Here is a 25,264-nt window from a genome sequence, read left to right on the forward strand (position 1 = left end):
ATGATTGCTTTTACAGGCAGTGAGAGGGGATGGGGTCCTCGAGGTGTTTGGGGTGAGGGAGACGGGGGATGGGCCCTCGAGGTGTTTGGGGTGAGGGGGGTGGGATCTCAAGGTGTTTGGGGTGAGGGGGTGGGATCTCAAGGTGTTCGGGGTGAGGGGGCTGGGCCCTCAAGGTGTTCGGGGTGAGGGGGATGGGCCCTCAAGGTGTTCGGGGTGAGGGGGATGGGCTCTCGGGGTGTGGGGGATGGACTCTCGGGGCGAGGGGGATGGGCCCTCAAGGTGTTTGGGGTGAGGGAGATGGGCTCTCGGGGTGAGGGGGTGGGCCCTCGGAGTGTTTGGGATGAGTGGGATGGGCCCTTGGGATGCTGTGGATCGGGACAGTGGGAACCACGCTTGGCTGGGATGAGGGTGGCCCACGGTTTGCTGAATTGAACGGTGTCACGTTCTCCTCTCACATGTTTCCCCATCACCCCATCCATAGGAGAAGGTCAGACTTGTTCATGTCTGGGGGTCATCAAAAAAAGTCACACTATGGGGGAAGGAGGCTTTCTATTATACCCGCTCCTATGCTGACAATCCCTGTACAGCACACCTGGCCTCTGCCCCCTCGGGGGGGGGGGGGGGTATCTCCAGTGTTGGTTCCTCTGCTCTTCTCAGTGCTGGGAGACACCACAATCTCATCTCTGGTATCCTATTAGGACAGAGCTGATTGGCAAATTTAACACACCTGCTCCCCATTCACACCTGAGACCTAACACTAACTAGTCATATGACATTGGGGGAGGGAAAATTGCTAATTGGGCCCAATTTGGACATTTTCACTTAGGGGCGTACTCACTTTTGAATACAAGCTGTACGCTATTACTTTACATTGTAGCAAAGTGTCATTTCTTCAGTGTTGTCACATGAAAAGAGAATAAAATATTTACAAAAATGTGAGGGGTGTATTCATTTTGTGAGATACTGGTAGCACACTGCATCTGTTAGGGCTCATTTACACTAGTGGATGGAGTGCAGTAAAACATCCACCCCTATTGCTACCCTCTTTGTCTGCAGGGGCAACGGCCATGGGTATACACATGTCACTGCAATGTTGCTTTGCAGGAATTATACCCCCTGTCGCTTTCATTTAAGTGAATGGGGTCATTTTGCAACCGCCGGTCCGAGATGACTATTTAACCGCTTGCGGACCGCCCACCATACATAAAGTGCGGCAGGGCGGCCGCTCTGTGCCAGATTTCATACCTAGTACATAATTTGACCCTTCCGGGTCTGGGGATTGCACGTGCCGCTGGCGACCCGGCAGGTACCACAGACACGATGTCTGCCGGCACCTGCAGATTATACAATACACAGGCAGAACTTCGATCTCCCTATGTAAACAAAGCCGATCGCTGTTCTGTTAGAAGGGTCAAAGCACCCCCCACAGTGAGACAGCACAGGCTAGGAACACATTTAACCATTTGAGCGCCCATGATGTAAACCCCTTCCTTCCAGTGTCATTAGTACAGTGACAGTGCATATTTTTAGTACTGATGACTGTATTAGTGTCACTGGTCCCCAAAAAGTGTTAAAAGTGTCAGTTAGTGTCTGATTTGTCTGCCACAATATCATAGTCAAGTCGCTGATTGCTGTCATTACTTGTAAAAATAAAGAAATAAATAAATATATCCCATAGCTTGTATAATCTATAACTTTTGCGCAAACCAATCAGTGTACATTTATTGGGATTTATTTTTTATTTTTATTTTTTACCAAAGACATGAAGTAGAATTGATAGATTGATCAATAGATTGATTTTTTTTGTTTCTTTATATTGCAAAAAATAAAAACTGCAGAGGTGATCAAATACCACCAAAAGAAATCTCTATTTGTGGGAAAAAAAGGAAAAAAAGTCATCCCCCCCCCCCCCCCCGCTGTCTCCTGGGAAACACAAGGGTCCCAGGAGATAGCGGGGACCAGTTAGGACACGTAGCGTGACTCACGCATGCGCAGTAGGGAACTGGGAAATGAAGTCGCAATGCTTCACTTCCTAATTTCCTCACCAAGGATGGCGGCGGCAGCTGTGGAGAGCAGAGCGATTGATCGGCTTCAACTGCTGACATCGATGGACCATGGGACAGGCGAGTGTCCATTTATTAAAAGTCAGCAGCTGCAATATTTTTTTTTTTAGGTGGACCTCCTCTTTAAAGTAATGCAGTGTCAATACCTAGTGTGCACCTCACCAATATTTCTACCAAATATAGTTTATTCTTCAGCTTAAAGTTTTGAGATGCTGTATCTTGCCTTATCCTGTTGGAAGGACTTCCAGGCGCTTAAAGCCGCGTACACACGGGCGGACTGTCTGGCCTACTTAGTCCGCCGAAACACATTTCAGCGGACAGTCCGCTCGTGTGTGGGCTTCAGCGGACTTTTTCAGCGTGCAGTCTGGCGGACTAAGTATTTCGGAATTTCCGTAATACTGTCCGTCGGACTCGCATTTCGGCGGACAATCTGCCCGTGTGTGTGCCAGTCCGCCGTACTTTTGAAATGAGCGGACTTTTCCCGCCCGGAGAAAAGTCCGCTCATTTCGAGCGGGTATCCAGGTAGGCGGGGCCCGCGAAGGAGACGTCGCTGGCCCCGCCGCCTGGTATGGACTTAAAGGGGAACCCCAACGCCGAAAAAAATTGGCGAGGGGGTCACCCCCAAGTCCACAACAGACCCTTGTCCGAGCACGCTACCCGGCCGGCCAGGAAAGGGGGGCGAGCGAGCGCCCCCCCCCCCTCCTGATCCGTACCAGGCCGCGTGCCCTCAACATGGGGGGGTGCCTCGGGGAAGGGGGGGCCGCGCGGCCCCCCCACCCCAAAGCACCTTGTCCCCATGTTGATGAGGACAAGGGCCTCTTCCCGACAACCCTGGCCGTTGGTTGTCAGGGTCTGCGGGTGGGGGGCTTATCGGAATCCGGGAGCCCCCTTTAATAAGGGGGCCCCCGGATACCGGCCCCCCACCCTATGTGAATGAGTATGGGGTACAATGTACCCCTACCCATTCACCTGTAAAATAAAAGTACAAAAAAAACACAACACACGAGATAAAATACTTTATTGCACAGCTCCGGGGGTCTTCCGTCTTCGGGGTTCTTCTCGCCGGACTCCTCCGCTATCTTCTTGTAGCTCTTTTGCTAGCGGAGGAGTCCGGCTTTCTTCCTCGCCGCCGGCCTCTTCTCCCGACTTCGGGGGTCTTGTCCCCCTCTTCGGTTCTTCTGCCGGGCCACCGCGCCTTCTTATAGCTCTTTTACAGGCGGTGGCCCGGTCTTCTGTCGCCGCCGCCTTCCGTTCTTCTTCTTCTTCTTCTTCTTCTCTAGGAGATGTTGCCTCGACGATCTCTCCGGCCGGAATGCACGGCCACTTATATAGGGACAAGGGGCGGTGTCACATGGCTTTATGTCACATGGGTTGGTGTCACATGGTGACCCCGCCCCCTTACGATGTCATAGTCCCCATGTGACATCAACCCATGTGACCAACCCATGTGACATAAAGCCATGTGACACCACCCCTTGGCCCTATATAAGTGGCCGCGCAGTGCGTCCCTGGCATTCCGGCCGGAGAGATCGTCGAGGGAACACTGGGGGGGGGGGGGGGGGGTTGGTCCTCAGTAGACATTCGCGGGGTGGCTGGTATCGTTCCTCCACCTGTAATGTGCAGGAACACTGTGATATAAAGGGGACTGCACTGTAAAGGGGCACTGCAATGATTACAGTGCAGTCCCCTTTTATATTACGATGTCCCAATCCTATTATGGCCATACAATGCTTGTACTGTCTGTCTCCTATTGTGCCCACACTGACCAGTGACACTGACCTTCTTTCTCTCCGGTGGTGCTGGACAGCATGGCACTCTCTCTCTGGTGGTGCTGGAGAGCATCACTCTCTCTGGTGGTGCGGGTACAGCGTGGCTCTCTCTCTGGTGGTGTGGGTACAGCGTGGCTCTCACTGGTGGTGCCGGTACAGTGTGGCTCTTACTGGTGGTGCCGGTACAGCGTGGCTCTTACTGGTGGTGCCGGTACAACGTGGCTCTCACTGGTGGTGCCGGTACAGCGTGGCTCTCACTGGTGGTGCCGGTACAGTGTGGCTCTCACTGGTGGTGCAAGTACAGCGTGGCTCTCACTGGTGGTGCCGGTACAGCATGGCTCTCTCTGGTGGTGCGGATACAGCGTGTCTCTCTCTCTGGTGGTGCAGGTACAGCGTGGCTCTCTCTGATGGTGCAGGTACAGTGTGGCTCTCTCTGGTGGTGCGGGTAGAGTGTGGCTCTCTCTGGTGGTGTGGGTACAGCGTGGCTCTCACTGGTGGTGCCGGTACAGCGTGGCTCTTACTGGTGCTGCCGGTACATCGTGGCTCTTACTGGTGGTGCTGGTACAACGTGGCTCTCACTGGTGGTGTCGGTACAGCGTGGCTCTCACTGGTGGTGCTAGTACAGCGTGGCTCTCACTGGTGGTGCAAGTACAGCGTGGCTCTCACTGGTGGTGCCGGTACATCGTGGCTCTCTCTGGTGGTGCGGATACAGCGTGTCTCTCTCTCTGGTGGTGCAGGTACAGCGTGGCTCTTTCTGATGGTGCAGGTACAGTGTGGCTCTCTCTGGTGGTGTGGGTATAGTGTGGCTCTCTCTCTGGTGGTGCAGGTACAGCATGGCTCTCTCTGGTGGTGCGGGTACAGTGTGGCTCTCTCTGGTGGTGCAGGTACAGCGTGGCTCTCTTTCTGGTGGTGCAGGTACAGCGTGGCTCTCTCTGATGGTGCAGGTAAAGTGTGGCTCTCTCTCTGGTGGTGCGGGTACAGTGTGGCTCTCTCTGGTGGTGCAGGTACAGCGTGGCTTTCTTTCTGGTGGTGCAGGTACTGCGTGGCTCTCTCTGATGGTGCAGGTACAGTGTGGCTCTCTCTCTGGTGGTGTGGGTACAGCGTGGCTCTCTCTGGTGGTGCAAGTACAGCGTAGCTCTCTCTCTGGTGGTGTGCGGGTAAAGCGTGGCTCTCTCTGGTGGTGCGGGTACAGTGTGGCTCTCTCTGGTGGTGCAGGTACAGTGTGGCTCTCTTTCTGGTGGTGCGGGTACAGCGTGGCTCTCTCTGGTGGTGCGGGTACAGCGTGGCTCTCTTTGGTGGTGCGGGTACAGTGTGGCTCTCTATGGTGGTGCGGGTACAGTGTGGCTCTCTATGGTGGTGCGGGTACAGTGTGGCTCTCTCTGGTGGTGCGGGTACAGCGTGGCTCTCTCTGGTGGTGCGGGTACAGTGTGGCTCTCTCTGGTGGTGTGGGTACAGTGTGGCTCTCTCTGGTGGTGCGGGTACAGCATGGCTCTCTGTCTCTGGAAGTGTGGGTACAGCATGGTGGTGGCGCTTTCTCTCTGGTGGTGTGGATACAGCATGGCTCTCTCTCTGGCTTCCCCGACACAGTCCTCTCTTTTTCCTTTAGTAGTCCACTCAGCTTCTTCCTGGGTTCCAGGCTCTCTTTCCCCCAGCAGAGTGCATGCTGGGGGCTGAAGTCTGCTGCCTGTGGATAACAATGAGGCTTATCTCCTTCAGTACTACATGTCCCATGATGCATGGCTAACCTCTGCTGATTGGCCCTCCACTGTGGCCAATGGGTCCAGAAACAAATCGGCAACAAGCCGAGCAGCCAAATGAGATTAGAGCTGTGCTCTGCTGAGAGGAGAAGGGGGGGGGGGGGGGGGCAAGCAGGGGGGATACGCTGACATCACACAGCTCGCCTCCCCCTTGTCACATATAGACACCGAGAGATGCAGAGCGGCTGCTCCGGTTGCCAGGTGCCCGTCGGCTGCCGGGCGCATTCGTGAAGCGGCGGCCTGGGTTGTCATGGATGGGCTTAGTAGGCGGAGAATGCCTCTGCTTCTCCCACCACCTGCGGCCGGCCCTGCATGTCCCTGCATGCAGCGCAGAACATTAGCGGCCGGCCCTGCCTTTTGGAACCCACGGTCGCAGCCGGCCCTGCATGTCACAGACAGACATGCGGCCCGGTGACCCACGGCCCACCGGGCAAACGCCCGGTCTGCCCTATGGCTAGTCCGGGCCTGCTTGCCAGTGTCAGTAGTACAGTGACAGGGCATATAATTTAGCAGTGATCACTGTATTGGTGTCACTGGTCCCCAAAAAGTGTCAAAAGTGTCACTTATGCCCCGTACACACGATCGGAAATTTGGCTAGCAAAAGACCGATTAGAACTTTTGGTTGGAAAATGCGACTGTGTGTATGCTCCATCTGCACTATTTATACCGTTACATGACGGAAAAAAGAAAACTAGCTACCTTAGGTTTTGGTGAACACATAGGACATTTGATTAATATCAAAAATATTTTTATTTGTTTCTATACATAAAACAATAAACCAACAATTTTTCGGTCGGAAAAAGTGGCGATCGGAAATTCCGATCGTCTGTAGCAATTCCGACATGCTAAATTCCTACGCATGCTCGGAAACAATTTGACGCATGCTCGGAAACATTGATCTTCAATTTCTCGGCTCGTCGTAGTGTTGTACGTCACCGCGTTCTTGGCGTTCAGCAAACTTTTGTGTGACCGTGTGTATGCAAGCCAAGCTTGAGTGGAATTCCGTCAGAAAAAACATCCAAGATTTTTCCGACGGAAAATCCGCTTGTGTGAACAGGGCATTAGTGTCTGATTTGTCTACTGCAATGTTGCAATGTCGCAGATTAGCGCCATTACTAGTAATACTTTTTTTTTTTTATTTAAATATCCCATATTTGTAGATGCTATAACTTTTGTGAACCAAAATCAATACACTTATTGGGATTTTTTTAACCAAAAATATGTAGCAGAATACATATTAACCTAAACTGATTTATTGGATATTTTATAGCAAAAAGTTTTTTTTTCTAAATTTTTTTTATTTATAGGTGATCAAATACCACCAAAAGAAAGTTCTATTTGTGGGGAAAAAAGGACATAATTTTATTTGGGTACAACGTCGCACGACCGCACAATTGTCAGTTAAATTAACGCAGTGCCGTATCACAAACAATGGTCTGGTCATGAAGGGGGTAAAACCTTCCAGAGCTGAAGAGGTTAAACCCTAATGGTGGTAATAATCACAAAATCTGATTGATCTGCTTCAAAAGAAATAATCCATCTATAGATGACAACCCATTCAATCAACATGATACATCTGGAGAAGTGGATTTCAATTGAAAGGATACAATCATAATCGATAATCAGGGCCGTCTTTACCGCGGGGCAAAAGGGGCATCTGCCCTGGGCCCTGTCATTGTTGGGGGGCCCTGCGCTGCCCGCCGGAGTTCGTCCACCTCTGGTGCTTGTTGCTCCTCAGTACTGTCACTTTGAAATACACACGCGCTCCTCTCTCTCATCCCTCGGGTATACACATTGCTCTATGAGAGAAGAGGAGGAAGGGGGCGGGGACTCCACACAGAGGAAGCTGCTTCTGAGACTGGCACTCTGGCATGCTGCACGGGCACGGCATCAGATGACAACATGCTGTGCCTGTGAGTAGCACAGAGGAAAACTCTGTACTGGAATCGTGGGGGGGGAGGGGGCTTTGTGGGAGGACAGCCTTGGAGAGGAGCTCTGTCCTGGAATCTGGGTGGGAGGAGAGCTGTGAACCCACCTCCCTCTGCACCCTCCTCACTCTGCACCCACCTCACTCTGCACCCACCCCACTCTGCACCGACCTCCCTCTGCACCCTCCTCACTCTGCACCCTCCTCACTCTGCACCCACCTCACTCTGCACCCACCTCACTCTGCACCCTCCTCACTCTGCACCCTCCTCACTCGGCACCCACCTCACTCTGCACCCTGCTCAGTCTGCACCCACCTCACTCTGCACCCTCCTCACTCTGCACCCTCCTCACTCTGCACCCACCTCACTCTGCACCCTCCTCAGTCTGCACCCACCTCACTCTGCACCCTCCTCACTCTGCACCCTCCTCACTCTGCACCCACCTCACTCTGCACCCTCCTTACTCTGCACCCACCTCACTCTGCACCCACCCCACTCTGCACCCTCCTCAGTCTGCACCCACCTCACTCTGCACCCTCCTCACTCTGCACCCACCTCACTCTGCACCCTCCTTACTCTGCACCCACCTCACTCTGCACCCACCCCACTCTGCACCCTCCTCACTCTGCACCCACCTCACTCTGCACCCTCCTCAGTCTGCACCCACCTCCCTCTGCACCCTCCTCACTCTGCACCCTCCTCACTCTGCACCCTCCTCACTCTGCACCCACCTCACTCTGCACCGTCCTCACTCTGCACCCACCTCCCTCTGAACCCACCTCCCTCTGCACCCTCCTCACTCTGCACCCACCTCACTCTGCACCCACCTCACTCTGCACCCACCTCTCTCTGCACCCACCTCCCTCTGACCCCACCTCGCTCTGCACCCACCCCACTCTGCACCCACCCCACTCTGCACCCAACTCACTCTGCACCCAACTCCCTCTGCACCCTCCTCACTCTGCTCCCACCCCACTCTGCACCCAGCTCCCTCTGCACCCACCCCGCTCTGCACCAACCTCACTGTGCATCCAACTCACTCTGCCCCCACCCCACTCTTCACCCACCTCAGTCCTGCACTCTGCACCCACCTCACTCTGCACCCACCTCAGTCCTGCACTCTGCACCCACCCCACTCTTGCAATATGCACCCACCTCAGTCCTGCACTCTGCACCCACCCCACTCTTGCAATCTGCACCCACCTCAGTTCTGCACTCTGCACCCACCCCTCACTCTTGCACTCTGCACCCACCCCTCACTCTTGCACTCTGCACCCACCTCACCCCTGCACTCTGCACATAGTGCACCCCTCAATGCTAGCGCAGTTTGGCCACACCCGCAATTTGCACTGATGTGTAGTAACCTCTAGAAACGAATCAGTGAGCAATAATGATATGCAGTAACCTCTAGAATCCAATTAGTGAGCAGTAATGATGTTCTGTAACCTCTAGCAACTAATCTGTGAGCTGTAATGATGTGTTGTAATCTCTGGCAGCCAATCACAATCACTGCCTGATCTGCTGCAGTAAACTAATTTTGAGTCTAGCTGGGGGGGGGGGCAATTAAAATCTTTGCCCAGGGTCCAATCAATATTAAAGACGGCCCTGTCGATAATAAATGCATTTCTGTTTCCATGGTGTAATCCCATAATCTTTTCAAATGTTTTTATTGAGATTTTTAGCAGAGTTAGTTACAACAAGGGTTACAAAAAAAAAAATATATAGTAACAAAAGTAACATAACACAGTATAATGTAGTGACAGGGTTTTCTCAGCACAATATAGCATAGTAACAAATAGTCCACAATAAAGAATAAAGTAGTATTCCCAAGTATCTAATATTCATAGTCATAAAGGGACTCAAACAAGAGTAAGTCTCTTAGAACTTGTATAATAAAGTCCGTAATATAATTATTGTAAGATTTATAAATAGCGATATGGATAAAGGCCACTTCTGGACCCTAAGACGCCCCTCACAGGGATCTATCTATGTCCTGGAGTACCTAGGCCAACATCCTAAAGGAAATTCAAACACAGTAGTTATCTTTTATGAAGGAAAATAAAGATCTATTCTTACTCCGCAGCTCAATTCAGATAAACAGACATGTGATATATTTGTCACTTTGCTATGAAATTATTTTTAAAGCCATCCAAAAAATATTAAAACGCACAGGAGTTCTTTCTTCTATATGATTAAAGAATCAGCATTATCTAAATTGTGGAAGTTTAATTTTTGTACCATGTACTCCAAGGTTCCCATAGTTGTTGTTCCTTAATATATAGGGATTTGTCATTAGGAAATAACAATTCCTAAGAGTGGTGAAGTTGGGTTAATTCTATAACTTCTGTCATAGTAGGAAGAGAGTCAGTTTTCCATTTTCTAGTTATGGATAGTCTCGCAGCTAAAAGTATATGTGTTACTACTTTACGATATTGTTTGGGAATCGTATGTAAATTCATATTCAGAATGGCTAGTTCTGGTGAAAGTTGAAGGACAATACCTGTTACGGAAGTGAGTAAATGGGAGATTGCCTGCCAGTAGTTATGTAAGCTTGGGCAGTCCCACATAATATGAAATAGGGTCCCCAATTGGGTACAATTTCTCCAGCAATTAGGTGACGAGTTCCCCTTGAATTTTGCTAGGATATGTGGAGTCAAGTATTGTCTTTGAACAATTTTTTGTGCCAATTCCCATAGTGTAACACATGCAGTGGCCCTATATATGCTTCGTAGGGAAGCCATCCATTGTTTAATTGAAATGTCTTGCCCCAAATCTTGTTCCCATTTAAGGAAGGAAGGTAGTTTGCTGGGTATGTTTTTTTCCCCTAGAATTGTGGTATATTGTAGCTACTCCTTTCTGTGAGGTGGCATGGTTATTGAGGAAAGACCATATTTTAACCGGGATTGAAGCTCTGAGTTGTGGATTGTGTAGCAGACACTTTTCTATTCGAATATATGTAGATCGTTCAGATTTCGGAAGCTGTAATTCATTACTTAACTGAGAAAAAGACTTTAATGAGCCCTGTTGGAAGAAGGAACCAAGTTTGATATCCCGACCCAAATTCCAGTCGTGTATTTGTACGCCAGGAATTAATGTTGGTATGATTGTTAGAGGAGGGTTTAACACCGTGATTGGAGTTTTATCCCATTTGTATGTGATGATTCTCTGCCAAGAGTGTAGCGTCGCTTTCACCGTTGGTGGGTATTGAGCTGTAATTGTGGACTTAATTTTCCTACTAAGTAACCAGAATTGCATATTAGGCTGTCGCGTGATGTCTTTCTCAATTTGTCCCCATAAAGTTTTAGGAGTAGGCAAGAACCATTCTTGCAATTGGGGCAAAAGAGTTGCATCATAATAATCCTGTAGATCAGGTACGGTCGCACCACCTATATTTCTATGTTTAATTAGTATATGGTATGCGCAACGGGATTTTTTGCCATTCCATAGATATTTTCCCAAACTGCTTTGTAAGGATTTAAAGTAGTATTTAGGGATACATATTGGAAGGGACCTGAGTTGATATAATAATTTTGGTAAGGTCATCATTTTGAAAGCTGCCAGGCGACCAGCCCATGTAAATTCGAACTTACTAAGTGTTGTCAGATCTGTTTCAAAAGGTTTCTTAAATGGTAAAAAGTTTGTTTTAAATAACTGTTTTGTTTTGTTAGTGAGAGTGATTCCTAAGTAAGAAATCCCCTCGTCTTTCCAGTGGTAGGGGTATTTATTAGACAATAACTGCCTGGTTGTGTTATCTAATCCTAGGTCTAAAATATGGGACTTGGTTTCATTGATTTTATAATATGATGCTGCTCCAAATGTCGTTAGTATATTTTGGAGATTCGGGAGAGATGAAATAGGATCAGACACTATAAGCACTATGTCATCTGCGAACAGACTTATTTTATTATCTATTTGCCCAATTTTTATACCAGATAGTTTTTTGTCAGATCGTATACGTTCTGCTAGAGGTTCGATGGCTAAATTAAATATTAAAGGAGATAAGGGGCAACCTTGTCGTGTTCCATTCGAGATGCCAAAGGGCCTAGACATCATATCATTTGTGTATACTCTCGCTGAGGGGCCCTTATACAGTGCAAAAATTGCCGATAAAATATTTCCATGAAAGCCGAATTTTAAAAGCACTGACTGTAAATAGCCCCAATGGACCCTATCAAATGCCTTCTCTGCATCCAAAGAAAGGAGCAGAGAAGGCGTTTGATGTCTCTCAGTGAAGTGTATAATATCAATCAGACGTCTTGTTGCATCTGAAGATTGTCGACCTTTAGTAAAGCCAGATTGATCTTTGTGAATGAGGTCTGGTATGTAGTTCATCAGTCGATTCGCTATTGCTTTGGCGTATATTTTGATGTCAATGTTCAATAATGAAATCGGTCTGAAATTTTGGGGAGCTTTGGGATCTTTGCCTGGTTTCGGCAGTGTTGTGATCAAGGCCTGAAGCATCTCAGCCGGAAATTCTAATTTGGATGCCGCTTCGTTAAAAAGTGAGCATAAGTGGGGAGCCAGTATATCTCGAAGTAATTTATAGTATTCTCCTATCATTCCATCTGGGCCTGGAGATTTATTGTTGGGCAGGGAGTCTATAGTTCTAGCAATTTCTTCCACTGAAAATGGGACATTAAGATCAGAGATTTGATCAGTAGTTAATGATGGGAGACTAATAGTATCTAAGAAATCACTTATTATCTTTGGGGTAGGTGTGGGAGTTTGAGAATCATCTTTAAGATTGTAAGGAGCTATAATAACAGCATTTGCTATGTCTTGGGGGTCTTGCAATTTTTCTCTAGTAATAGGGTGGTATAGATATGGAATCTTTGATTTGGAATATCTGCCTTTGATCCGAAGTGCCATGTTTTTTCCTGCTTTGTTGCTAGTATGGTAATATTTAGCTTTAAGTTTTCTAGTATGTTTTTCAAATGTATCCAATAAAGTCGTTCTGAGTTCCTGTCGGAATATTTGTAGGTTAGTTTTCAGTTGTTGTGATGGGTGAGATTGGTTTTGGGAATCTAATGTTTTAAAGTCAGCAGTAAGTTTCTCAATGAGTTTCGTTTTATTTTTCCTGAATTGAGCATTCAGTTGCATTAGGATTCCCCTACTAAATGCTTTATGAGCACCCCATAGGGTGGCGGAGTCTGACACCGATCCCACATTATATTTAAAGAATTCAGTTATCTGGTTTTGTATAGCTGTAGCATAGGTAGGCATTTTGATAAGATATGCATTTGTTCTCCATAGAAAATGGGTCGTTTGAGAGTGTTTAGGTAGAATAGTCATACTAATTGGGGCATGATCAGTCCAAGTGATGGGTGCAATGTCAGACTCCCTCACCCGCTGCAATAACCACTTATCCGTAAAAATATAATCGATACGAGTATAGGTATTATGTACCAGGGAATGATATGTGTATTCACGATCTCCAGGATGATGGCATCTCCATACATCATAGAGCTCGCTTTTATTCAAAAAAATTTTAAGTGCACAGTTGGTTCTGGTTTCGGGATTAGAAGTGTCTAGTTCTTGTTCATGTCTTGTGTTGAAGTCTCCACAAATTATTAAGGCACCTTTTCGGCATTTACCTATTTTTCTCATCAGGCCATTCAGAAAATGGGATTGCCTTTTATTAGGCGCATACACATTTACCAATGTAGTACGTGTATTATCAATGGTACATATTAATATGAGGTATCGTCCATTGGTATCTACAATAGATTCATGTAATTGAAAATTAACTGAATGATGTATGGCAATAAGTACTCCTCTTTTTTTCTGTTGGCCTGAGGCTGTAAATATGTGAGGAAAGTTCTTATGGGTGCAAGTGGGAATAGCGCCTGTTTTGAAATGGGTTTCTTGTATACACAATATTTGACATCGCTGGGTGTTAGCCATTTCCATGTGAACAATCTGTAGTCTGAAATGACTATGAATGTCCAAAAATTTAGTGACTGAAAAGTTTTTATTCAAATTTTGTAGGTTCACAACATACCTGTCCCTTTGAACGCTATGAGTTGTGTATAGGATACTGTGAAGAAAAAAATAAAAGTAAAAACACAAACAAAAATATAACCAAACATTAAACTTAACTTGCAGTGGTAAACATTTCAATGCATACTGCAACATTAGAATGGGGAATTAGTTCAAAGGTCAGCTGTTCCAAAGATTTAGTATCGCACGGCACGGCGGGCAAGCTGATAGATCGTTTTCCTATAGATAGGATTGTATTTTGACCGGATCTAGTCAATGAAAGCTAATGCCATTGTGGCGTAAGTTTCTCCGGATTCTTCTTAGCTCCCATAGGTGGAGTTGGTTCGGGGATAATACCCCATGCGTGAAGTAACTTAATGCCTTGTTCCACAGAAGTGATTGTATGGTAGGTGTCGTTCTTCTGTATCAGTAGTTTAGATGGTTGTTTCCAACGGTATTCAATTTTATGATTACGCAGAGCTTTTGTAATCGTGGAAAGTTGTCTTCTCATATCTAGAGTATGTTTAGACAAGTCAGCATAAATCTGGATTGTATTATATGGTTGTGGAAGTTGTCCTAGATGTCGCACTTTATATAGGATTTGTTCTTTAACATGGTAGAAGTGTACTCTAAGTAGTACATTACGTGGTATCTGTGGAGGGAGAAATGACGGTTTCGGAATCCGATGGATACGATCAATTGTGAGCTCTAAGGCTGATATAGCTGGCAGCAAGTTGGAGAATAAGTCAGTGGCATATTTTTTAAGATCAGACTGCTGTATATTTTCAGGGATACCCCTGATTTTGAGATTGTTCTTCCTTGAGCGGTCTTCTAAATCTGCGATTTTAAATTTCAGCCACTCTTTTTCAGCTTTATTTTCTTCATGAGCATCTATTAAGTCATTAATAGTATTGGTCATGTCTCCCATAGAGTTCTCAATAGTGTGTACTCTTTCACCTAAGGAGTTCACTGCTTTGGAGAATTGATTTGTGAGTTGTAAAATATCTGTATGAAGCGAAGTATGTAAAGTTAATAGCATTTCTTTTAATTGGGTGTCCAGAATAGGCTGGTTATTAGTGGGGAATGCAGCTATAGGCGAAGCTATAGGAGTAATGACTGTGTTATCTTGACTAATATGAGATATTTTATGGCTTACCTCCTGGCCTGTGAAATCCAGTTTGATACGAGTTTTAGCCGGGCTGTGACATGTAGGGCTGAGGCAATCTTCCTCATGAGGAGATTCCAGATGTGTTTTGTGAGTTGATTCTTCTAGAGCAGCATCAGGCATGTCAGTGTAGTGCGCTCTCCCTGAGGAGGCCGTTGCTGGTACAGCAGCTGTGAGAGGATCTGCGCCATCTTTTTTTCTCCCTCCCGCTGACTGAGAGGAGAATGTCGTTAGTTTTTTCATTTTCCGTTCGTCTTTCCGCTTTTTCGACATCACCTTTGGATTCAGGAACTCTTCCGTCGTCTGTTTGTATCTTTTTTACTGATATTCGCTGTGAATTGTCGCTAATATGCCCGTTTGTGTCACGGAGCTCTCTCACAGAGCGTCCATTCGGCTTGTGTGCTGGCCACGCGCAGAGATTCTGAGATAATCCCATAATCTGATTGATTACAATAGTAGAGTGGGAGTGATTTAGATCCCTCTGACAAGTCTTTATCACTGTCTGGGGTCCCCATAATGGAGATTTAGCCCTCACTACCTCTGGGGTCAGAAAGGCAGAGAGTGAGCAGAATCTCTCCCATAGCAATACATAAGGGGAAAAGGAGTACCTACTCTGCACACATCGGCCATCTTGGATTGCAGAGTTTCTTTCCAGGAATAAATGTTTTTTGGGTAGCACTAGGATTCCCCCAAATGGTTACAAGGGAACCCATACTGAGAGAAATATGTAGGCTGCCATTGCAGATCGCCTTCTGAAAATGCTATACTCCTGGCTGGCTCTGGCTTCCATGCTTTCTGCATCACCGCATGTTCATTTGGGACTTCTTCCCAATCAGTGATGGAGAACGGACAGAAAGCAATGGATCAGACTGACAGCCAGTAGATTCCGTCTCTGTATTCTCCCATAATAAACAATCCAGGGGCTTTACAAGACGCCCCCCACTATCTTCATAGCAAATACTCTAATTTCTTCACTCAATCTCTGATTGGTGGCTATTGGTTACTTGTATGTTTACTTGTTCTAGAGAACATAGGGCCCTATACATGAGATGTCAGCTAAAAAGGTAAACAACCATGTTGTCATAGCAACCATTTTGTTTACAATCCTGAGCTGTAAAAAAAACCCATCCTCCTGCCATTGGAGTCCGCAGAACTTTTTCCAAGGGGGGGGCATCATTTTAAGGCCACTCATGCTCCGCCCCTTTTCGACAATCTCATGAAAATCTTTCCACTGGTAATACATATGTAAAAACACCAGTATGGTGGCCTGAATTTATGGGAGGAGCCCGGAAGGTATTTAACCAGCCCACTCGCCTGTGGTCTTTGTCAGTTTCCTGTGCGCGATACTAGGTCACTAGGCCGACTATTCGTGATTCGTTGCCATTCGTAAAACTTCCCTCTCCAGAAGTCTCGTGGTTTTCGTTCCCGATCGTGTTTTTGTACAACGTCTCTGGCTCGACTGCCGCAGGTAGGGGTCTTGATTGACCTTCCTTTTTTCATGCATTTCTGTTGAGTATCTTGCCACGAATCTCGACACTAAAACCCTTGAGTCATTCGTTATAAATCCTGCTCACGACCGGGTTGTTAGCTACTCAAACGCACCATTGTCGTAACTGACTTCATTTCACGGGCCTCGCTTCGTTTCGAGTTGGTTATGCTTAATGTCACACCATTTCGTAGCTTGTTGTGTTTCTGCCTCTGTACCGTGTTCCACAGACAGGTCGTTGCCAGTCGCAACACGCGGCACAACGATTCATGCCTTCACCACGGCTAGCTCATTTCAATCATTTCAATCATTTCACTAATTTCTGTCACATACCGCCCTCCGATTCTAATCCAGTCGCATCCGCAATGCGCCGATTCGTCCCAGTGTGCCCCAGTTGCTCGGCCTCATTTCAGTACATGCTCCAGAGCCCGCTCGTTGTTAGTCGTAGTTTTCAGCTTATCGATCCGGGCCTCTGTCATGGGAATCATTTCACTGTCACCTATTACGTTCTGATTCGAACCCAGTCGCATCCGTAATGCACTGATTCGTTCGGCGTGCCCCAGTTGCGTTGGCTTCATTTCAGTACATGCGCTAGAGCCTGTTCGTTGTTAGTCGCAGTTTTGCGGCCTCTCCGATTTGTGTCTCTATCATGGGAATCATTTCACTGTCACATAGCGCGTTCCATTTAGAATCCGATCGCATCCCTAAGCGTCGATTTGTTCGGACGTACCCCAAGTATTTTTAATTTCGCCCTCATTTCAGTGCATGCTCAAGAGACCAGTTCGTCATCCAGTCGCAGGTTGCGGCCGGCCAATCTAGGCCTCTGTCATGACATATGTTGTTCATGTCATTTCACTGCCACGCTCCGCGCTCTGGTTCGAATCCAGATGCATCTAAACATGCACCAATTCGTTCCGGTGCGCCCCAGGTTTGTTTACCCACATTTCAGTACATGCTCCAGAGTCCGGTTCGCTGTCAGTCGCACTGGTGACACGACCGTTTCGTGCCTCTGTCATGGCAAATTTCTGCTTCATTTCACTGTCACCTACCGCGCTCAGATTCGAATCCAGTAGCATCCGTGATGCATCGATTCGTCTTGGCGTGCCCCAGATGGATTGGCCACATTTCATAATTTTTCATTTGACGTTCGCAGTTGTAGCACTAATTTGTGCCCCAACGTTAGCACGGAACATTCCACTAATTTCGTCCATTGTGCAATGACACGTCGAATTGGGACAGGAGAATACAAGGAAAAAAAAAAAAGAGAAATACTTCAAAACTGTCTACTCAACGGTGCACCTTGGTTACATCAATCAGTCATTTACGTCACCTTTTAGTTAGTTTATCATACTCCTCATCAGTTGTCATCTGTCGTTTTTCTCTCCAGGTCAGTCAAGTTCAGTAGGTCCACCCTGCACCAGGTTGGATGATATTTTCCCAGGTAAAAAAAAAAGGGGGGGGAGGTAACATGACAGCAACCATGCAGGTATATATATATATATATATATATATATATATATATATATATGAGGGCATATGACGATATATATATATATATATATATATATATATATATATATATATATATATATATATATATATGTGTGTGTATACATGTTCGCACCCGCCTTTAGAGCATAGCAGCGGGTACGTATGCTTTGGTAGGATAGAGAAACAGTCTTGACTTATGTCACCCTCTATAGGTTCCGGTCGTCCATCTTGCGACCCCAAGGAGATAGGATGTCACGCCTGGGGCACAGACTATCTAGAGCCAAGTCTCACCGTCCCTCTGTCTCCTCACCCGCCATCACTGAGCGGCAGCATACAGTCCCTCAGGGGTTGGACGATCCCCAAGCTGACGGCAGAACTAAGGCGCAGGGGTATTCCTTTCCCTGCCACGGCCAGGAAGGTGGTGGTGGAGGAGACCACTGGGGGGGGGGGGGGGGGCAGGAGAGTGTGGTGGTGGAGGAGACCACTGGAGGGGGCAGGAGAGTGTGGTGGTGGAGGAGAGCACTGGGGGTGGGAAGGAGAGTGTGGTGGTGGAGGAGAGCACTGGGGGGGCAGGAGAGTGTGGTGGTGGAGGAGAGCACTGGGGGGGGCAGGAGAGTGTGGTGGTGGAGGAGAGCACTGGAGGGGGTGGCAGGAGAGTGTGGTGGTGGAGGAGACCACTGGGGGGGGCAGGAGAGTGTGGTGGTGGAGGAGAGCATGGGGGGCAGGAGAGTGTGGTGGTGGAGGAGAGCACTGTGGGGGGCAGGAGAGTGTTGTGGTGGAGGAGACCACTGGGGGGGCAGGAGAGTGTGGTGGTGGAGGAGAGCACTGGGGGGGGCAGGAGAGTGTGGTGGTGGAGGAGAGCACTGGGGGGGGGGGCAGGAGAGTGTGGTGGTGGAGGAGAGCACTGGGGGGGCAGGAAAGTGTGGTGGTGGAGGAGAGCACTGGGGGGCAGGAGAGTGCGGTGGTGGAAGAGAGCATTGGGGGGCAGGAGAGTGTGGTGGTGGAGGAGAGCACTGGGGGGGCAGGAGGGTGTGGTGGTGGAGGAGAGCACTGGGGAGGGCAGGAGGGTGTGGTGGTGGAGAAGAGCACGGGGGGGGGGGGGGGGGCAGGAGAGTGTGGTGGTGGAGGAGAGCACTGGGGGGGCAGGAGAGTGTGGTGGTGGAGGAGAGCACTGTGGGGGGGGGGGGGGGGCAGGAGAGTGTGGTGGTGGAGGAGAGCACTGTGGGGGGGCAGGAGAGTGTGGTGGTGGAGGAGAGCACTGTGGGGGGGAAGGAGAGTGTGGTGGTGGAGGAGAGCACTGTGGGGGGGGGTAGGAAAGTGTGGTGGTGGAGGAGAGCACTGTGGGGGGGGGGCAGGAGAGTGTGGTGGTGGAGGAGACCACTGGGGGGGCAGGAGAGTGTGGTGGCGGGGGAGAGCACTGGGGGGGGGAGCAGGAGAGTGTGGTGGTGGAGGAGAGCACTGGGGGGGGGGGGGCAGGAGAGTGTGGTGGTGGAGGAGAGCACTGTGGGGGGGGCAGGAGAGTGTGGTGGTGGAGGAGAGCACTGGAGGGGTGGCAGGAGAGTGTGTGGTGGAGGAGACCACTGGGGGGGCAGGAGAGTGTGGTGGTGGAGGAGAGCATGGGGGGGCAGGAGAATGTGGTGGTGGAGGAGAGCACTGTGGGGGGGCAGGAGAGTGTTGTGGTGGAGGAGATAACTGGGGGGCAGGAGAGTGTGGTGGTGGAGAAGACCACTGGGGGGGCAGGAAAGTGTGGTGGTGGAGGAGAGCACTGGGGGGGCAGGAGAGTGCGGTGGTGGAGGAGAGCACTGGGGGGGATGCAGGAGAGCGTGGTGATGGAGGAGAGCACTGGGGGGGCAGGAGGGTGTGGTGGTGGAGAAGAGCACTGGGGGGGGCAGGAGAGTGTGGTGGTGGAGGAGAGCACTGGGGGGGCAGGAGAGTGTGGTGGTGGAGGAGAGCACTGGGGGGGGCAGGAGAGTGTGGTGGTGGAGGAGACCACTGGGGGGGCAGGAGAGTGTGGTGGTGGTGGAGGAGAGCACTGGGGGGGGGCAGGACAGGGTGGTGGTGGAGGAGACCACTGGGGGGGGGGGAGCAGGAGAGAGTAGTGGTGGAAGAGAGCACTGGGGGGGGCAGGAGAGTGTGGTGGTGGAGGAGAGCACTGGGGGGAGCAGGAGAGTGTGGTAGTGGAGGAGAGCACTGGGGGGGGGGGCAGGAGAGTGTGGTGGTGGGGGACAGCACCCCCCCCCCCGATCCTCCTATCCAGGCACTGTGGCACACAGGGCGGGCTGTATAGATGGGCATCTACTCCTCTGGATCACAGCGCTGGCTGGCTCTGTGTTCGGCGGCCGCTCTGTAACGCAGTCCCGCCCCCCCAGACGGGCTCATGTGATAGGGGGAACGTTGATTCTCTCTACTATCACATGAGCCGGTCTGGGGGGGGGCGGGACTGTGTTACAGAGCGGCCACCAAACACAGAGCCAGCCAGCGCTGTGATCCACAGGAGAGAGCGGAGGATGCAGCCGCCAAGCGGACTCAGATAATAAATGCAGCATGGCGGCGGCTGCAACACCTTGGGGATTCCGGGGGGGGGGCACTTGACCCCCCTTGCCCCCTGCTGCGGACGCTCATGCCTCCTGCTGTCTATTTTACAGCTTAGATGTGTAAACAAACAGCATGCTGTGGCAACAAGGTTGTTTAGATATAGAAAAAAAAAACAGAAGGGCCCACTACATGAGAGATCAGCTAGAAAAGTAAACAACACAGCAACCAGTTTGTTTACTTGTTTACAAACCTGAGCTGTAAAAAAAAAACAAAAAAAAAAACACATCCTCCTGTTGTCTGTTTTACAGCCCAGATGTGTAAACAAGTGAACAAACTGGTTGCTATGACAACAGTCGTGTCTACCTTTTAGCTGGTAACACCATGCATTACATCATGAAATCAATATCCAGATTTGTTATAAACGTGAAAAAAAAACAAAAAAACTAAAACAAAAAACAGTCCTTGAAAATGTTCATACACAAAATTCTGTGTTATTGTATTTATCAAACGTCATCCCATCCCCTGTTCTTTTATAGAAGTGATCCTTAAAATGTAATATAAAAAGTGCTCCCCCACCAGTGATGATGCTAACGCCGCTCCCCCCAGAACCCTGAGGACCTCTGGGCCAATCACATATTATTCTATCCCCCAAAAAAAACACCAAATCAGCATTTCTTCATCCAATAGTCGCGAGCGTCAGACCGAGCCCTCCAATCATCGGAGATGTACAACCAAGCAGCCGGTATAAGTACGCCACGAGGACGCCAAACTTCCGGCGCTGGGAACATGACGTCAATGTGCAGTGGACCCCGCCAGCCCTACGTCAGAACCGGGCAGAGGGGAAATCCAGTGCGCATCGCAACCCCGGGACGTAACAAAGAACAGCACAGCCATAAGACAAGCAGCGTCCCACACCACCGATGCGCACGCAGCAAAAATAAACAGGGGAATGTAGTATCCAATTGATTGTTGGTATGTTAGAAAGCAATGAAAAATAAAAATGAAATGAATGAAAATTAGAAAGAGAAAATAATTAATAGTTACTGCGTCCGTGTGCCTCCATCCCTAATTACATAGTTAAAAATGGGGAGCAACAGTGTTTGGGACTTTAAGGTATATGTAGGAGCCGTTCAAAACCCCTCCTCCATCCCGGGTTCAATTATAGAAAAAAAAGGGAGCAACGGGCGGGACTTTAAATGAGGCACACGGAAGCAAGAAAATCCAATTAGATAAAAAACAGGTTTTAATAAGTTCGAATAGTCATATATTGCACATATTATTACACATAATCATAAATTCATATTTAAAATGTCATCAAAATATACATTCCAGCAAGGAATTAATAGTACATACATGAGAATCTTCACATAAAATGAATACCAGTTATCTATGGATATGTGGCACTCTAAAATGTCACCTAAGAATAAATGAAAACAAAAGTAGGGATGAATCAAAAATGGAACGTTCATTCTTTGTTAAAAGATGTGTACACAACACGGAAGTCAGCTCTACGCGTTTCGTGACCTTTTTATCACTCATCAGGAGCAAAACCATGAAAGTAACCTATGAATAGAGAGAACAGCCATATTTGGAAATGTCTAGGGAAAGAGCTGGACAAATATACAATGTGGAGAAACCCACATGTACTCTTGATCCATAAACTTGCATATATACCTGCGCAGAGGTGGTGTGGGACACCGGTAGTCAGGCCAGCCAAGGATGCCACAGACCAGGGTTGAGGGGGCAGGGTCAAAGGGACACCCAAACGTACAAATGGCAACCCAAGCAGGTCCAAGTGTAGGATGAGACACAAGTTCAGTGTTGAAGATGGAGTGATGAATACTAAAGGGACATCTAAAAGTAAAACAATCAAAGAGTCTAAAGTATGACAAGTGAATGTGAGGAGAATATGTGATGTTGAGAAAAGAAAAGGGGGAAAAGAATAAAAATAAAAATGAAAATAAAAATGAAAAGTGCAAGAAAAGGTTGGATGAAAGAGGAATGATGAAGGGTATGAAATGGAAAGACTTGGGTGATGAAAATTACAAAAATGGGATCAAGTGGGTGAAAATAGAAAAACTGCAAAAGGGGAGAATGGTTCTTGAATTAAAGAAATACAAATGTATGAGTGCATGAGAATACGTGAGTGGGGGTAAAAAAAACAAACACATAATGTGTGTATTTAAGGGGAGTGTAACAAAAGACTGCAGAAGAGAGATTAGACCTGGGTATGGGAACCTGCTCAGGGAAGAGAACCCATGCACAGGGTGCCGTCATAGACCTACCCCCAACGCCAAGTAGCCGATACTGAGAAGGGCAAGGGAAGCGTCCACAGCTGCCTGCCATGCCAGCCCGGCTCGGCAGCCGCGAGCGTCAGACCGAGCCCTCCAATCGTCGGAGATGTACAACCAAGCAGCCGGTATAAGTACGCCACGAGGACGCCGAACTTCCGGCGCTGGGAACATGACGTCGATGCGCAGTGGACCCCGCCAGCCCTACGTCAGAACCGGGAGGAGGGGAAATCCAGTGCGCATCGCAACCCCGGGACGTAACAAAGAACAGCACAGCCATAAGACAAGCAGCGTCCCACACCACCGATGCGCACGCAGCAAAAATAAACAGGGGGAATGTAGTATCCAATTGATTGTTGGTATGTTAGAAAGCAATGAAAAATAAAAATGAAATGAATGAAAATTAGAAAGAGAAAATAATTAATAGTTCCTGCGTCCGTGTGCCTCCATCCCTAATTACATAGTTAAAAATGGGGAGCAACAGTGTTTGGGATTTTAAGGTATATGTAGGAGCCGTTCAAAACCCCTCCTCCATCCCGGGTTCAATTATAGAAAAAAAAGGGAGCAACGGGCGGGACTTTAAATGAGGCACACGGAAGCAAGAAAATCCAATTAGATAAAAAACAGGTTTTAATAAGTTCGAATAGTCATATATTGCACATATTATTACACATAATCATAAATTCATATTTAGAATTTCATCAAAATATACATTCCAGCAAGGACTTAATAGTACATACATGAGAATCTTCACATACCGCAATTTTTTATAGGATGCGATCAGTACATTACACATGTAGTAAAAGTAATATGTGTTGATAATTTAGGAATAGGTGCTAACATTTATTTATTTTAAATTTCCAATAACAAAAACATTAAAGCCCGTACTCAGAAGACAAATATGAATGTACTGCTTGCAAATGTATGTTTTGCAAAAAGTTTCTTAACTTTTTCAATATGTTCAGGACTTAAATTATTATTATTAGTCATTTATTAATCATTTTATTATGAAATATTGCATATCAATATTTTTCCACTTTCAGCAAGCAGGTGGCACACTCAAGATAGTTCTGTTGAATAATTGTAGTGCTGTGCTATGAATAGCCCATTGTTCAGCTCTAGTAACAACACACAGCTGAATAATCAAAGGAGGAACACACTGCCATTCTCCCCCTGCTTATAAGGACCTGTTTGGGTTTTCAATTAGAGAGAGACAGTCAACAAGTAGGCTGTGGGCAGATAGTAATGGCATCTCTACATTTAATAACATAACAAAAAATAAATAAAAAGACTAAGTATGTAAAGACATTAAAGTCATATCCAAAAAATGGTTTTAACACAAACTCTTCCTTAGAGACAGACAGGGGCTGCCCCTTCTTTTGTTTTTCTCTCTGTTTTTTGGTAATATGAAAAATGTGACACAACCCGATTAATGTATAACCACACTCATAAACAACATTCTAAAACAAGAAAAATATAAATAACAATAATTTTAATTCGTTGCCGTCTGTAACCCCAATTAAGGAAAAGAGTACTCCAAATATATTTAAAAAATTACATATTTAAGATAAATTCAGCTCAATATACAAAGCATTCCCCAGTTTTGGCTAAATATTAGCCCTCTAAATGTTTTGTGACCTGTCTCAAAATAGCCCAGTCTGTTTATGTTGTATGAGCAGGTATATGAAATGGAAGCCCTTCAGATGCAGGGCCAAGAACAAGTCCATATAACATCACCTTACATTATCTCTACACGTTGCACCAAAAGGCTTCTTCAGGGGATCCTATTGGTGATATATACATATATATATATATATATATAAAAAGAGGGAGGATTCTAGCCTTGAAGTATACATTCTGAGGTAGGGAAGGAGGAGAAGAAGTGCTCAGATTCAGTCCCACAAAGAGAGACACCCCATTAGGGTCAATACAGCTTTAAGAGGAGCCCACTGATGCATGTCCTTGCTTCAAAAAGATGAAAAAAATGAGCTCCCAGATTTATTGGTTGGAAAAATATCATGTGTCCAAAGGTGAATGGAGTTCCCAATCAAGAGGCTTCCCCATTCAATCGTAGTCAAAGAATGGTCTCTCAGGATCTGGTCCCAGTCATTGCTTCCACAACCTGCACAGGTGATAAGCTGCCTTTTGATTCGGTGGTGGTGTTGGGGTTCTGAAGATGCTGGCTGTCTGTCTAGTATAATTGGCCAACTGAGTTCAATAAAGGCTCGAGGTACTGACTGTAACAAGTATGCAAAGCTATAAAGTCAGACATCTTTATTTCATACTTTTTCCAGGTAAATGACACAAAATATTGAAGCAACATGGTAAGCATAACAGCCAGAAAACTAACAGTTTCAAAATTATAAACAGCAATGGCAATCTCCATGTCTCACCCACTAAAGTTTTCCTCTTTACACTTCAATAATAACTTCAAAAATACACACTCGGTGAAATATACTATACTCACCCTCTATTTTTCTAGTTACTGAGGATGTAGAGACGATATTTTAAAGGTGCCACACACAAAATGTAATTTTAAAAAACTATTTTTATTATAGTCATTAAAATATTTTTTTCAGATAAAAACATTGAAAAATAATTTATTCATACATTCCTCTTGCAATTTATTCATCTCTACATGTTTCATCAGACTATGGCTTCTTCAGGAGATTTTGTTAGAGTATTGCATAACAGTTCACTACAAGAGAGCAATATATTAGTATACAAATACATAAACACAAAAATATATGCCAAAAAATCTATATTTGAACATTTAAATTATAATATATGTTGTTGACAC

Source organism: Lithobates pipiens, unplaced genomic scaffold (genome assembly GCF_037356315.1).
Source record: "Lithobates pipiens isolate NorthernLeopardFrog02 unplaced genomic scaffold, aLitPip1_a1.2 Scaffold_18, whole genome shotgun sequence".
Classification (NCBI taxonomy): Eukaryota; Metazoa; Chordata; class Amphibia; order Anura; family Ranidae; genus Lithobates; species Lithobates pipiens.